General features: G+C 37.7%; 1 protein-coding gene across 2 annotated transcripts in view; it reads left to right on the top strand.

Annotated features, from left to right (window-relative positions):
• LOC149870672 (N-heparan sulfate sulfotransferase 4) overlaps positions 1 to 12,996 on the top strand; it is a 179,521-nt gene that overhangs the window by 25,387 nt on the left and 141,138 nt on the right. The window lies entirely within an intron of this gene.

The following is a 12,996-nucleotide window of genomic DNA, read 5'->3' on the forward strand; positions in this document are numbered from 1 at the left end:
ATAAGCAGTGATCTTATCCCTCCATTTTATTTTGAAAAGTCAACTCTAAATGAGCTAATATCCTTATATAATATAAGATCCTAATTCCCCTAAATATAGCTATAACCCTTCTTTGTACCTGTTCCACTTAGATTTCCATTGTTAAAAACATATATAGATAGTCATTTGCATAAAGACACATTCACTATACATGTATTTTATTCTGAACTATCTAAAAGATATTTGTTCTTATTTGTTCTTCAAAGTTTCCCTGGAAGTACCACCTTATTAAGTAACAAATAGAGATTTTTAAGCAGTTGTGAAATAAAAAAAAAATAGTGCTAGATCCAAAATGGGATATTAAGTGCCTAAAACAGTTCATAGCTATGGCCAAGAATTAAATGCTGCTCTGCCTAAGTCTCCAAAGGGGCCCGATTCAGCCTGTGAATGCCTCAATACATTATTAGTGACTGTAATGATGACCACTTTCTATTAAAATGATGGTGCTAGTGATGTTGCCCTTGATGGAATTGCTTTGAGACTAGAATACCTTCCCAGAAAGTGGGAGACCCAGGTTCAGTGCCCTTCTCAGTCTGAGGAGCTTCAAATCCAACTCTCAGAACAGTGCCGTAACCATCAGGCCAGAGGCAAAACTGCATTTGGGACACCACTCCCCTTCTTTTGAGGTTGTGTGACAGTGCAGAATGGAAAGCGAGGTGGGTAGAGAAAGAAAAGAGGCAACAAGAGGGAGTGTGAGTAATTTTTAGGACAGTCATTTGGAAGATGTCTGTCATGGTTCCATTTTCTCTATGTTAAACTTAGTAATTCTCAGAAAACATGGAAAAATAGTCCTTGGAAGAAAAACTTTGAGAACTGTACATTGGAACATACACCAAAGTCTCTTTTTTTTTAAAGAGCTGGCTGTAGGAGTGAATTAACCCAAGCAGCAGAAAGGCACCCTGCCTCTGAAATAGGGGTGTCTGCAACATAAGTTACTCTGATGTGGTATTTCTCCATCTTCCTGTAGAATGCCATTTCTTTGTAGAGAAGCTTTAATCAACTTTAATTTTACTCAGAGAAATAGCTCTTGCAGTAAAACCAAAACACTTGATTTTCCAATATAAACCTTCAAAGAGTCCTTGCAAATACCATACTTTCTATACAAAAAAAGAAAACCTTTTTATCCCATTTATTTCCTACTTCTAAAATGTTCTATGTTTAGTAAAAAAGTCGTTCTTTTTCATGTATTACTACATACAAATAATAATTAACTTTATCAGTTAAATTAAACCCAGTTATTAATTACTATATTTTTTTAATATTCTTTAAGCAGTGCTCATGTCATTCATCAGGGCGCATGCTTTCATGCCTGATTAATATTTAACCAGAAACATTTTATGGAAATATGTGAAAAATTAAAGACATGAATCGCACGGGCCTCTTCTGAGGTGTTCATATCCCACTGCAGTCATGGCCTGTTCACAAGGGAGGTGTGCCAAGTGTCTTTTAGTACAGTGTTGACCCTAAAATGATGAAGAGTTAAAAATGTAGCCATAGTTTTCTAACGTGTTCCATGTATTCTCAAGAGCAGGTTGAACAGACTCTTGGCTGGGAGGCTTTAGTGAGGTATGACCCTGTCTTGAACAGGGGGCTGAACTAGACAACCTCATGAGATTCCTTCCAGCCCTGCTTCCCTATTATCCTAAACTTCTGCATCAACAGACAGCCTATATTTACATCAACTCTGCATTATGACTTTTGTGTATATACATGTGCATCAGGAGAAACAAAGATCTCTATACTTCACTGTATTTTAACATAAGCAGACCCTCTGGATTGTTACCTAGATGCTGGGATTTCCTTTGTTTTGTTTTAAAGAAACTTTAATGGCTCCTCTCCTGTATTCAGATAGATATTTTCCAGATAGACAATGTTCTTCCTGGATTTCACAGGTGCATTACAGTTTGAATACAGAATATAGATAATGGAAGGAGTTTTCCTAATTATTTTATATCAGAAATCATTTTATATGGGTAAGCCGGATCCAACCAGACTCAGTAAACAGACTGGATTCTTCAGTAAACACAGATTCGGGACCTGCATTCCTATCAAATGACTACTTCTTTTAGGTATTCCTAGTGAAAAGGAATTTGTTCTACTAATAGGTGATGGTGTTTTTTTCCCAGCATGTCACCACCCATCAGTATTCTGTATTTAAAACTGAGCTGTAATTTTAAATTGGTTGCCAGATAAGGATTTGTTACTCAAAGTATTTTAGAAGTACTTTACTTTCTGTGCTAATCAGTTCTTATTTATAGACTGGACATTACCAGAATATATTAGCAGTCCAAACAGCCTGGTTGCTAATGAATATAACACCAAAATCAGAGCGCACTTTGGTTAGCTTACAGTAAAAGATAATTACAGAAAGTTATTGTGCTATCTCTCAATGCACTTGGGAAGAATGCAATTAACTGCCTGTGGGCCTAACTTTGCCTCTCAAAGTAAAGTAGCCTCCTCAGTAGGAAAATATCAGAAGAGGATAATATTCAAGTGACTGTTATTTTCCAAAAAAGTTTTGTAGTGTTGCTCTTCCCTGTTAAAAGCAACTGTTGTGATCAGTTGTCCAAAGGAAGCTGCATTTCAACAGAGGATGAAAATCTCCTGTAGACTTTCCTTTCCAATTTAATAGAGGCATTGTAAGACAGGTTGTACCTGTAACTTTCATCTCTTCCAATATTTGAAGGACATGTAGAATAGATACTGGCAATTTTTATATTTATGTATGGAACAATTAGAGTATTTGGATCACATTCGCTTATGAAATCTATGCTATGATTTTTCAGTAAAATACCAGTCTGTTAATAGTACCTCACATTTTATCTTGTTCCTAATACTGTCCAACATAAAAGAAATACTCATTATAGATCTTAACATTTATAGAAAATAATAATAAAACAATTTTATAGAGTATTACCTCTTATAAAACACTTAAAACTATATTTTTTCTGGATCGTAAAGTCACATCTCTAATTCCTAGATTCATACGGTTCTGTTTTCTGTGTGTCTAATGGTGCCTATAATTAAGGTTGTACCAGGGTCTTCATTCTAAGAGGTCATTTTAAGCTGATTTAATTTTTATAGTCTTTTACCTTAGTGGCTAGAACTGGGCAGATTGTTTTCATTCTAGAAACAAATGTTAATGGACAACTTGAGTCAAATATGTTATCCATTAAAAAAAATAAGGAGCGGAAATATATGGTTTACATTACATTATATTATATACATTACATTATATATATATACTGTATAAGGAAACAGGTAGGAGGGCTTGCTGCCAGAAGGGATCTCGAGTGAGAGAGACAGACTGAGAAAGTTGACTTACCTCCATCCCTCATCAGAGCCCTGAAAGAATTGATAAACAGCAGAAAGTTTCTTTGAGAGTCCAAAACTTGCTTTTCTGCAAATGGGTAAAAATTAGTTGTGATGGGTTAAGGTATATATGTATATCTAGGATAGATAAATGGATAGATAGATATTTCATTCATATATATATATGTCCTAGGAGATATATATATAGGTTAATATGGTGGTATGATAACTTTCAATTGTTCTGAACACAGTTGCACAGCTTAGGGACATTGGGAAGCAGTAGTACATGTTCCTTTACAATTAAGAAACTACAGATGAATATATAAGCATTTCAAACTTAATATTGATTATGACTAAACAATGTTTCTCTAAATATCACCTTAGTTATTCTTTTCACTGACCTCCTATATTATAACTGCAGAGCAAAAGTCTGTATCACTTAAATTGGTCCTCTCAGCACAATAATTACTGTGTAACTATTAGAGAGTTAGCTGACTCTTTTCTTGTGTAATTATTTTGGTGACCCAAATGTTTTTATTCCTATATGCTCTTTTTTTATTAAGTACTATAGGGATGTATATTTCTGTAAACAGTTGCATCAGCTAGCAAGAGAGAAGGATTATGGAATGGAGTTATTATGGTTTGTTTTCACCAGTAAAGCGCTGCAGTCCGCTATAGTGAAGTTGTACAGGGTCATATCTGGCTAAGTAATTAAGAACAAGAACTCAGCCAAGCTATGGAAAGTTATTTTCCCCAAGCTTTAAAGGTATCTTGAGCCTGGAGAGTTTCTGAAAATGAATTTCTCCCTTTCCCTCTGCCAAATATATTATCTCTCTGGTTGCTTTTAGACAGCTAAATGCATCAGTTACTTTGGAGAAATCATTTGGCTTTCAATTACACTGATCTCCAACCATGCATCAGGTCCAGCTTCATTGGCATCATTTCTTTTGGGAAAACAATTAGGAATATTTAGTTATGCTACATCTGCCACTGCTACACAAGAATGAATGCAGGGCTTGGTTTTCATCTTTAATCTTTCTCTAACTGAACACAAATAGATTATTTGCCGATCAGCATTAGCAAGCTCCCGCCACCTTTGTTTTTTATCGAATCATTCAGTATGAAATTATCAGCATGTCAGCTGCGACAGTCCCTCAATCGCCCAAGAAGAATCCACAGCCATGCACAAGGCTTTCAGATGATGTCCTTTAGGACACAGACACAGAGTAGCTATTCTTCTAATCAGTATTTGGTGTGTCCACACTTATTACTGCACAGTCATTTACTAGTTGCTAAAACTTTCTAAAACTTTCTGATCCTACTGCATGGTAGCATTGATGTCACAGTTCATCACCACCAATGCTACATTGCTGTAGCTGATTGCTATAGTGACAAACCGTCTCATGTAGATGTGATCACTGAGTGCTGAGCCCCAGAGGCCTGTCCTAGCTCCAAGGCCTATGCCAGAAGTCATCCTCCCTCTTGCAGTATCCTTCCATCTGGGCTCTCAGACCTCTAAAGAAACCACCCTATCCTCTCTCTTTCTCAGCTGGGTACGATACTCAAAAAATTCAGCTGATCCCAACCCCCCCCCCGGGTCCTTAAAGAGTCAGACCACCATGTTACAGAACCCCTTTCCTTACAAAGTTGAGGTGTTCTATTTGTTTTTAATTTCTGAAACAAGAGTAAGGATGTCCTCAGCCAGTCAGAGATACTATGAACTGAGAGAGCAGCAGTTAAGAGTTTTCTTCATGCTACTCCTAAGAATACCCTGTCCCTTTTTCCCCTGGGGAGCCTCATGATCCTTCCAAATTCTCAGCCACTCATTCATTCTAAGTCCACTTATATTTAAAGGGGGGGGGGGCAATGCCATTAGTCACTGAAATCAAACCAATTTCTTCAGTCTCTGTTTTCTTTGACCACCATCAGCAGTAAAAGTGGAATTTCTTTCATTTTAGTATCTTACAGACAAGAATTCATGTTGGGCTCGTATCTCTTCTGATAATGCAAAATTAAATAGTGCTGCAACAGCAGGGGGCTACATTCTGCATTAGCTAATCTAATAATAGGTCCTTCCATCTCATATTTTTCATTATCTTTCTGTAAGAAGAATTAATTTCATATATCATTCGCAAAAATATCTGGGACAGATCTTCGGACGCGGCAAAAATACACAGAGTCTAAGTCTGCTGATGAACAAAGAGAATGCTGCTTTACAATGTCCTGATCTTCCCCTCCAAATCAAGGGAAGATCTGGAGCTGTGCAGCTCTTTGCTCTTCCCCTCCAGAGTCCCATACTCATTTCAGGGTAAGCCACTGATATACAGTTGAAGGGAAATCAAGAGCTACTTCTTATCTCTGCCAAGATCCTATGCTTTTTTTATTTTTAGACTAGTTTGTGGCAAAAAAAATAATATAAAGCTGGCTAAACTGGTAAGTAGTCTCCTTTTAGCAATGGGGCAAAGAACATTAATAGATTTCTGAACAGAATTTGACACAATGAATCAGGTGTTGTTCCTGACTCTTTTTACAGATCTTCCAGCAATGGCCAGAAGTCCTGCCATTAAATCCAAAATATTATAATAGACATCTGCAGCTCTGTTCAGTTTCTGTCTCAAGGATGGGGTTCCTATATCCCATACCATATACCTGCACAAACTCTAGGGGACATTGTGAGATGTTATGGAGTTAAATTCCAGAAATCCACAGGCAACACGCAACTCTACATCTGTTTCACAAAAAATATAGAAAAAGCACCCTTTCCCAAGGTAATAACACCTGATTTTTTAATTGCTTTGAAAATCCTGAAAGTGAAGTTGAACTGCATTAAAAAGGAGGAACATTTGAAGAGCATCAATTTCTCCTTATCAGGCAATCTTCTTTTGGGCTTTTCACTGTCAAAAAAGCAAACACCAATTTGGAACACATACTCTTTGGCTAAAATTTTAGAAACTCTTCCAATTATCTGTAGCTAGAAGAATGTACCCCTTCTGACAGGTGACCTCAAATTTCATGCATACAAGATTTCTAAACACGAGTTCCCACTCAAATACCCACTATACTGGCAGTAAACTAAAGGATAGTAATCAGTTTCTTCACCATCTATTGGCCTTCATAGATCACAAAAATGCAAGTTCCTGAAAACAACAATAGTGTCTCATCAAATTATAAATCAAACTCAGATACTCACTGACATGTTCTTGACCCTCAATAGTCTACACTCAGCCTCTCTCAGGGACCATTTTTTTCTCCATGACCCAGCTCTAAACATGAGACAAGTAATTATTGAGAACTGCAGAAAGCTGGCAATAGAAATAAAAGTTGGAGAAAGATCCTTGCCAAGATAATTGGACCAATCTGTACCAGCCAAATATCTTATCCAGATGTACCAAATTAAATGTTTTGGTCTTTTTCGTTACCTCATTAAGTCTGAAGTACCTAATTCAGAATTTCAGCATAGAAATACAAAGCAAGCAAGCAAGAAAGAGACAGACGGACAGATCTTTGTTGGTCATCAGGAAAACGTTGCCTTTTCTTCCAAGCAGAGGGAGGAATGATTGTATATGTGAGCAGCTAGCTTGAGTTCCAGTAGACTTGGGCTTCCCATCTTTCCAATTTCCCCTAAAAGATGTAGTGAGTTCTACACAGAAATCTTCAACTAATTCATTCACAAAAGAAGACAGACATTTTCCCCCCAAAAAGCAGCACCTAGTCTTTGCTCCCCAAATTAGAATTGTATTATGTTGGTGGTTCTTATTTTCTAATGTAAGTTTACTATTTTTGGTGGACTATGCCCTTCTCTATGTTTTACAATTTTCATTTTTTTAGAAAAAATAATAAATTTTATCTAAATGGCATTTTTTCCTCAGGTTTTTAACTAGCTATAAGATCTAATTAGAAATTCTTGATTATTTAAAAGCATTTCTGACACTTTTAAATCCTGAAATTTTCAGAAGCCCTTTTAATTTGTTTTACTCTTTTCTTCAGTAAACTTAAAAACTCAACCAGTGACCAATTTCCCGTGATGAGCTTGCACATAGCATCACAGTCCTTTCCCAATTTCTTGGATCTAATTTATTTAATTTCTCTAAACCTTTTCCATAATAATTTCATGGCCATGTGCTATAACACACTAGTTGAATTTTTGAGTAGATACTTGGTCCTTGACAGTTAATTAATAATATTTAGGGCAGCTGTAGGTGGTACAGACAAACATGGCTGTCTTGCCTCAAGCTCTCAAGCTCCCTGCATTACTGTGTTTTAAACCATACACATTACTTAAAAGGAAACAATAACAGTTGTTTCCTGTATTGAAAAATAGCATATCATGAAATGATTGGATACCTTACTAGGAAAGATAGCTAATCCCAACTTAAAGAGCAGTCATAATTATTGTCTTAAAAGCACTGGATGCAACAATAAACACATTACGATGAATGTTTTATATATATAATGCACTTCCATTAGCAGCAGTATTACTTAAGATATTTTAAATATGCCTTTGTCATCCAAATGCAAGTAGAAGAAATAGCTCTTAGGGCAAAAGCACAATTTACTATCATTAACATTATACAAGCAATTTCAAAACAAGAATGTTCAGATAGTGCTGTTATAAATTTATGTAGGTGGCTGTATATGTGGGTAGATGGATGGAGGGGAAAGAAAAAGCATGAGAAAGAAAGAAAGATCCTTCATGACAAAAACATCTCACAGTTATAATCTGGGAATCATTTCTGTCGACCTATACCCAACAGTCTGGCATACAAAAAAATCTGTGTAAACTTTGGGTATACAGTTCTTACCAATTTCAGTGCATGTTCTCCTTATTTTGACATTCTCTTTGAATCATCCGTAATCTAGTCATAGGCTATTTTAGTGGGAGCTAACCATTTTGGCTGGCATGCCACAAATTAGCCCCCCACCACTGATTTCCCCCCCTGCCCAATATCCTGCTCTGCTTTTTGCTTCTTGCCCTGTGTTCCCTGCCTGACGGCCTACTCAACTTTCTGCTTTCTGCCCTATCTGCTGCTGTGCTGTCTGTCGCCTCCCTGACCTGCCATGTGCCAAACACAGATGCCCCCGTGCCATTTGTGGCTCCCCAGGCGACTGAGCTACTTTATAAGTACTTCAACTTCTAGTGTTATGTTAAGCAATGTTTGTGCTGATGGCTTTTCTAGGTACATTATTGTGTAGTACCATTAGGAGGAATATATTGAGTTTCACCCTGTATAGTGGACATAACTCCCATTTAGTTTAATCAAAATTGCATCACTTAGGTAAGACTTACTGTCTCTCTGAAGATATATATTTTACATTAGTAAAGCGAAGTTATGCACTCAAATTTAGTTCTTGGGAAGGTATATCATCTACTGGCATGTGCTACTTTGGGCAATAAGTAGATCGTGGTAAGATTTGGAAATTTGCAAATTATGTGTGTGTTTAAAAGATAAAAAGAATAATTTCAGTCAGTAAATGTCAGCCAACTATACTCCTAATAAAGAAGATCCCTGTTCTTCAAATCTATTATAATTTAAAGCAATTTTGTTTTGTAGGGAAGAAGGGGGCTCTGAAGTTATATGTTTTTACATATATGTAGCATACCCTGTGTACCTGATACATTTATGTACTGAGCACAAGTGAAAATAGTTTAAAGTATCTATCTTTTACACTGAAATTGTGACTTATAGTACAGCATTATATTGTACATTGGGAAAGTGGTATTCCATCATACGCAACATAGTTAGACCTGATTGTCAGTTTATGACCTATGACCAATGGCATGGCAACTCTCAGAATGCTTTATGAAATCACAAATCACCTGTGATGCTTGCCAGCTAGAAACCTTGAATAAAAATTGAAAGAACACCAAAAGCAAATCATGTTCTGTATTACTGCTGGGTTAATGCTGTCATTGCCTATTAGTGCTTAATAGCTCTCCAGGGAAGGTTACCACTTTTGTAGCAAAACTGCCAACAGGCCGGTATACACTACAAACAGGCCTTAGTGGTCACAGTTCTCAAGCTGTCTAGTCTCTGTCTGGTAAGTTCACTGTTTATGTCTGAATCCAGAGCCCCATCTACATGTTACACTTAAGATATGATTAACCAATTAATTGCACCTTAAGTGGTCACCCAGCCACATATTCAATCAATGATAAAAAGAGGAATAAGCTACAAAATTATTCCACAAAATATATGTAATAAATTTGTAGCAGCTTCCTATCATGCCATTAATTGCACATGTGGCCAGGGGTATTGAAGGCCCATCAGCTGACTGGAGTCCCCAGCTGGGGTAAAGGGGCATTTCCAGGGGGCTCCATGCACCCTGCAGCTGGGAGACCACAGCTGCTGCAGTCTTCTAGCTGCAGAGGAGATTCACAGCCTAACTCTTCCACAGCTGGGAGATCACATCAGCTGCAGCCTCCCAGCCACAAGGGAAGCCCCGCTGCTGCAGATCTCAGCAACTGTGGCAGCAACCTCCCTCCCTGCAGCTGGGAGCCCCAGCAGCTCCCCAGCCAGGGGCAGCTTGCTTCTTGCTGGAGGAAGGGAAGCCTGGGATTGGTTTCCTCCTGCGCTGGCAATAAGGCATGATGGGATCTAATGCATGATCCAAACAATTGTGCCTCCTGCTATGCCACACGTGCATGACAAGAGGCACAATTGTGTGGATCATGCATTGGATCCCATCACACCTTTACCTGAACATGCAGAGGGGCCCTAATGCAAGGTGCCGTAGTTGCGACCAACAAAGGGTACCAGTAAGAAAGTGCCATGTGGTGGACTCTGACAGCTCATTTATTAAATAACACGGGGTGATAAGAACACATAATTTTGGTCCTAATAACACCATGTTGGATCCATTACAAGATACAACTGAAAAAGTCTTAAATCCAGATTCTTAGCCAGCATAATACAACTGAATTCAACAGCACTATGAAATGCATTTAAGATGAGAATCTGGCTATAACCTTGATTTTGGAGATGTATAATATATTTAATACCAACTATCTCAGGAACTTTAGCATCCTCCATAATTATAGCATGCCATGAAATGTTTTAGCACTTCTGAGAAAAGCCTGCCTATTCATTTTCAAATACTTGAGCAACACTTGTCTAAATTCAAGTGAGCATTTTTTAAAACCTTGCCTCATTTTTCCTGTTCTATAGCTGAGTTAAATTATTCAAGCAGAAATTTGAACTAGAGATTTGCTGGACTCATGATCTACACCCAGGCTTACAAGAGTTTGTAACGGGTCAGCATTGCGAAAAAGCTGAACTATTCCTTCTTTTCCACAACCATAGTATAGAGCCCCTTCTACCTCACCTGGAAGTTTAAAGTTTTGGAAGGTACATGAATTTACTGGTTGATACACAGGTATATGGAAGACCCTGCTACTGGGCTTGAAGGTTTAAATCTGTCAAAATCAAACTTCCATATTAATATACAGGAATGTCTTAGTCTCCATTTCCTGTAGAAGTTCAATTGCAAACTCCTGCAGTCTGCCGCATTTGCATAGCTCTAGCTAGTCTGAGTTCTGTCATCAATGGGTCTTATTTTTTAAATTTTATTTTTGCTTTCAATATATACATTATGCATTCACCTATTTTGGATAGCTCCCATAAATTTACTGCTCTGTACATACTGGCAACAACCAGGTTTTCTTTTGTGTAGCACTGAAGATTAAATCCTCCCTTTTTTATTGCCAGTCTACTCTGAGTTCAGTAACAGGAGCCCAATATCAGTTTTAGCTTACCCTTCACTATTTGTGTTCTTTATGTTTTATTTGTACATTTAACATACCATTCCTATGCACATGTCTCTGATGTTATTAAAGTACCACTTCCAAATCTATGATGGTGACTTTTTGAATTATCTACTGGCTTAAGAAATTATATGTAAACATGGGGGATACCATTGTACTGAATTATAATTCAGTATCTGTGGATAATAAATGTGCTATATATTTATATCTATATCAATATCTATATATAGGGTAGAAGAAATAAAACTCTTTTCCTTATGGTCCAGATACTTAAGTTTTTATCTCTTACTGAAAATTACTGAGCTATGAATAGTATGAGTTATCTTGGGACCAGCATTATCAGATATATGTAGAAAGCCTGACATTACATTTTAACCAAAGTGTTCATTGGCCAGATTTTTCAGTGGAAATAGATGGGTCGTTGTGTTTTTTTTTAAATCAAATTGTTGGTCCAAAATCAGTGCCAAAATCTTATACTGGCCCTAAAAGCACTTTTACTGTGATACCAGGGTTTTGAAGCACATATGGGATTTGTGTTGAACTTGAACCATTTTTTCCTAGCAAAAGTTTTTAAATTTCTCAGTACAGTAGTAAATTTTATAAGCACACAATTGAAAATCAGCCAGTGCTTTATAAAAGCTAAGGGTCGGGAGCTTCCCCCCTCACAAAAATGTTCCTTTTATGGGGGGAAAAAGAATTAGAGAATCTTCACTCATTTTGTAATGCAGTTGAATGTCACTTTCAGAACGTCCAAAGAAATTTTAAAAATTACTTGCAATGTTTTTTGTTCAAAAAAAGGAAACAAATATAGGAAACAAAATACTCTGAAAAATTTAGGAAGTTTTTGTTCATTAGATTTATTTTACTGCAGTGTATTGTGTGAATGAAAATGGTCTTATTTAATATGCCAGCATTTATCACTTTCAGGTTTGGCATAACATGGAAAATATCTTCCAAAAATAGTTTGGACTGGCATGCAGAGACAGTGATCTTCAGTGAACATGGTGTCTACTAATTCTGGAAGAGTGTCTATGCTAGCCTGCTTCTGTCTGCCTCAACATTGTGAACTCTTCAACAGATTTTTTTGTGCATGAAACACTGTTAGACTAGTCCACAGAAGTTTTTCCCCTTGGACAGAGGTTTACAACCTTTTTTAATAAGTATACCCCCCAGCAGCCAAACGTACAACGGTGGGTGGGGTGGAGGAGTTGGTGCACGGCCAGATGCAAAGCATCAGCAGCGCAGGGTAGTGAGTGGCAGCACCAGCTGCCACATGCAAGCTCTCCCCCCTCCCAATGTCTAGCCGAATGGGCAGTGCCTTTGCAGCCCACAGAGGGGCACCACTGCCCTCATCCTCCCCGCCCCTGTAGTCCTGCTCCTTGGAGGTGGACGCATGGGGTGGTGGGTGGCAGTGTTTCATCCCCACATGTCCATGCATACCCCCTAGGGCCTTCCCAAGTACCCCCAGGCGGACAACCACTGCCCTAGGACAAGCACTATAGGGTAGACATCAGTTACTTTGAGGAGGACTTACCCATTCAAAGGTGAGCAAGAAAAGGCAATTCGGGAAATTAAGAGGAAAGGCATTCCCTTCTCTCATTTTCTATAGTTTTTACTTCCCATAAGAGTTTTGGGGAGAGGGCTGCCTAGTTTCCTAAGTTCTTGATTTAAAAAATCCTGTTTTATTAACAATACACTGTGTACCAATTAAAAGACCTTTATTAAATGTACTGCATAGCTAGTGTTACAAATGGCAGCTTTACAGTTTTATATAGAAGCAGTCTGTGCCCAGTTTGTATTCCTGAGTTGCTGGTGCCACAATTAATCAATTCCATTCACTAATTAGTCCCTCCTTTTCCAGTTCTGCTCATCATACTATGTCA

The sequence above is a fragment of the Crocodylus siamensis genome, chromosome 2, assembly GCF_052110815.1.
Source record: "Crocodylus siamensis isolate JL-2025a chromosome 2, ASM5211081v1, whole genome shotgun sequence".
Taxonomy (NCBI): Eukaryota; Metazoa; Chordata; order Crocodylia; family Crocodylidae; genus Crocodylus; species Crocodylus siamensis.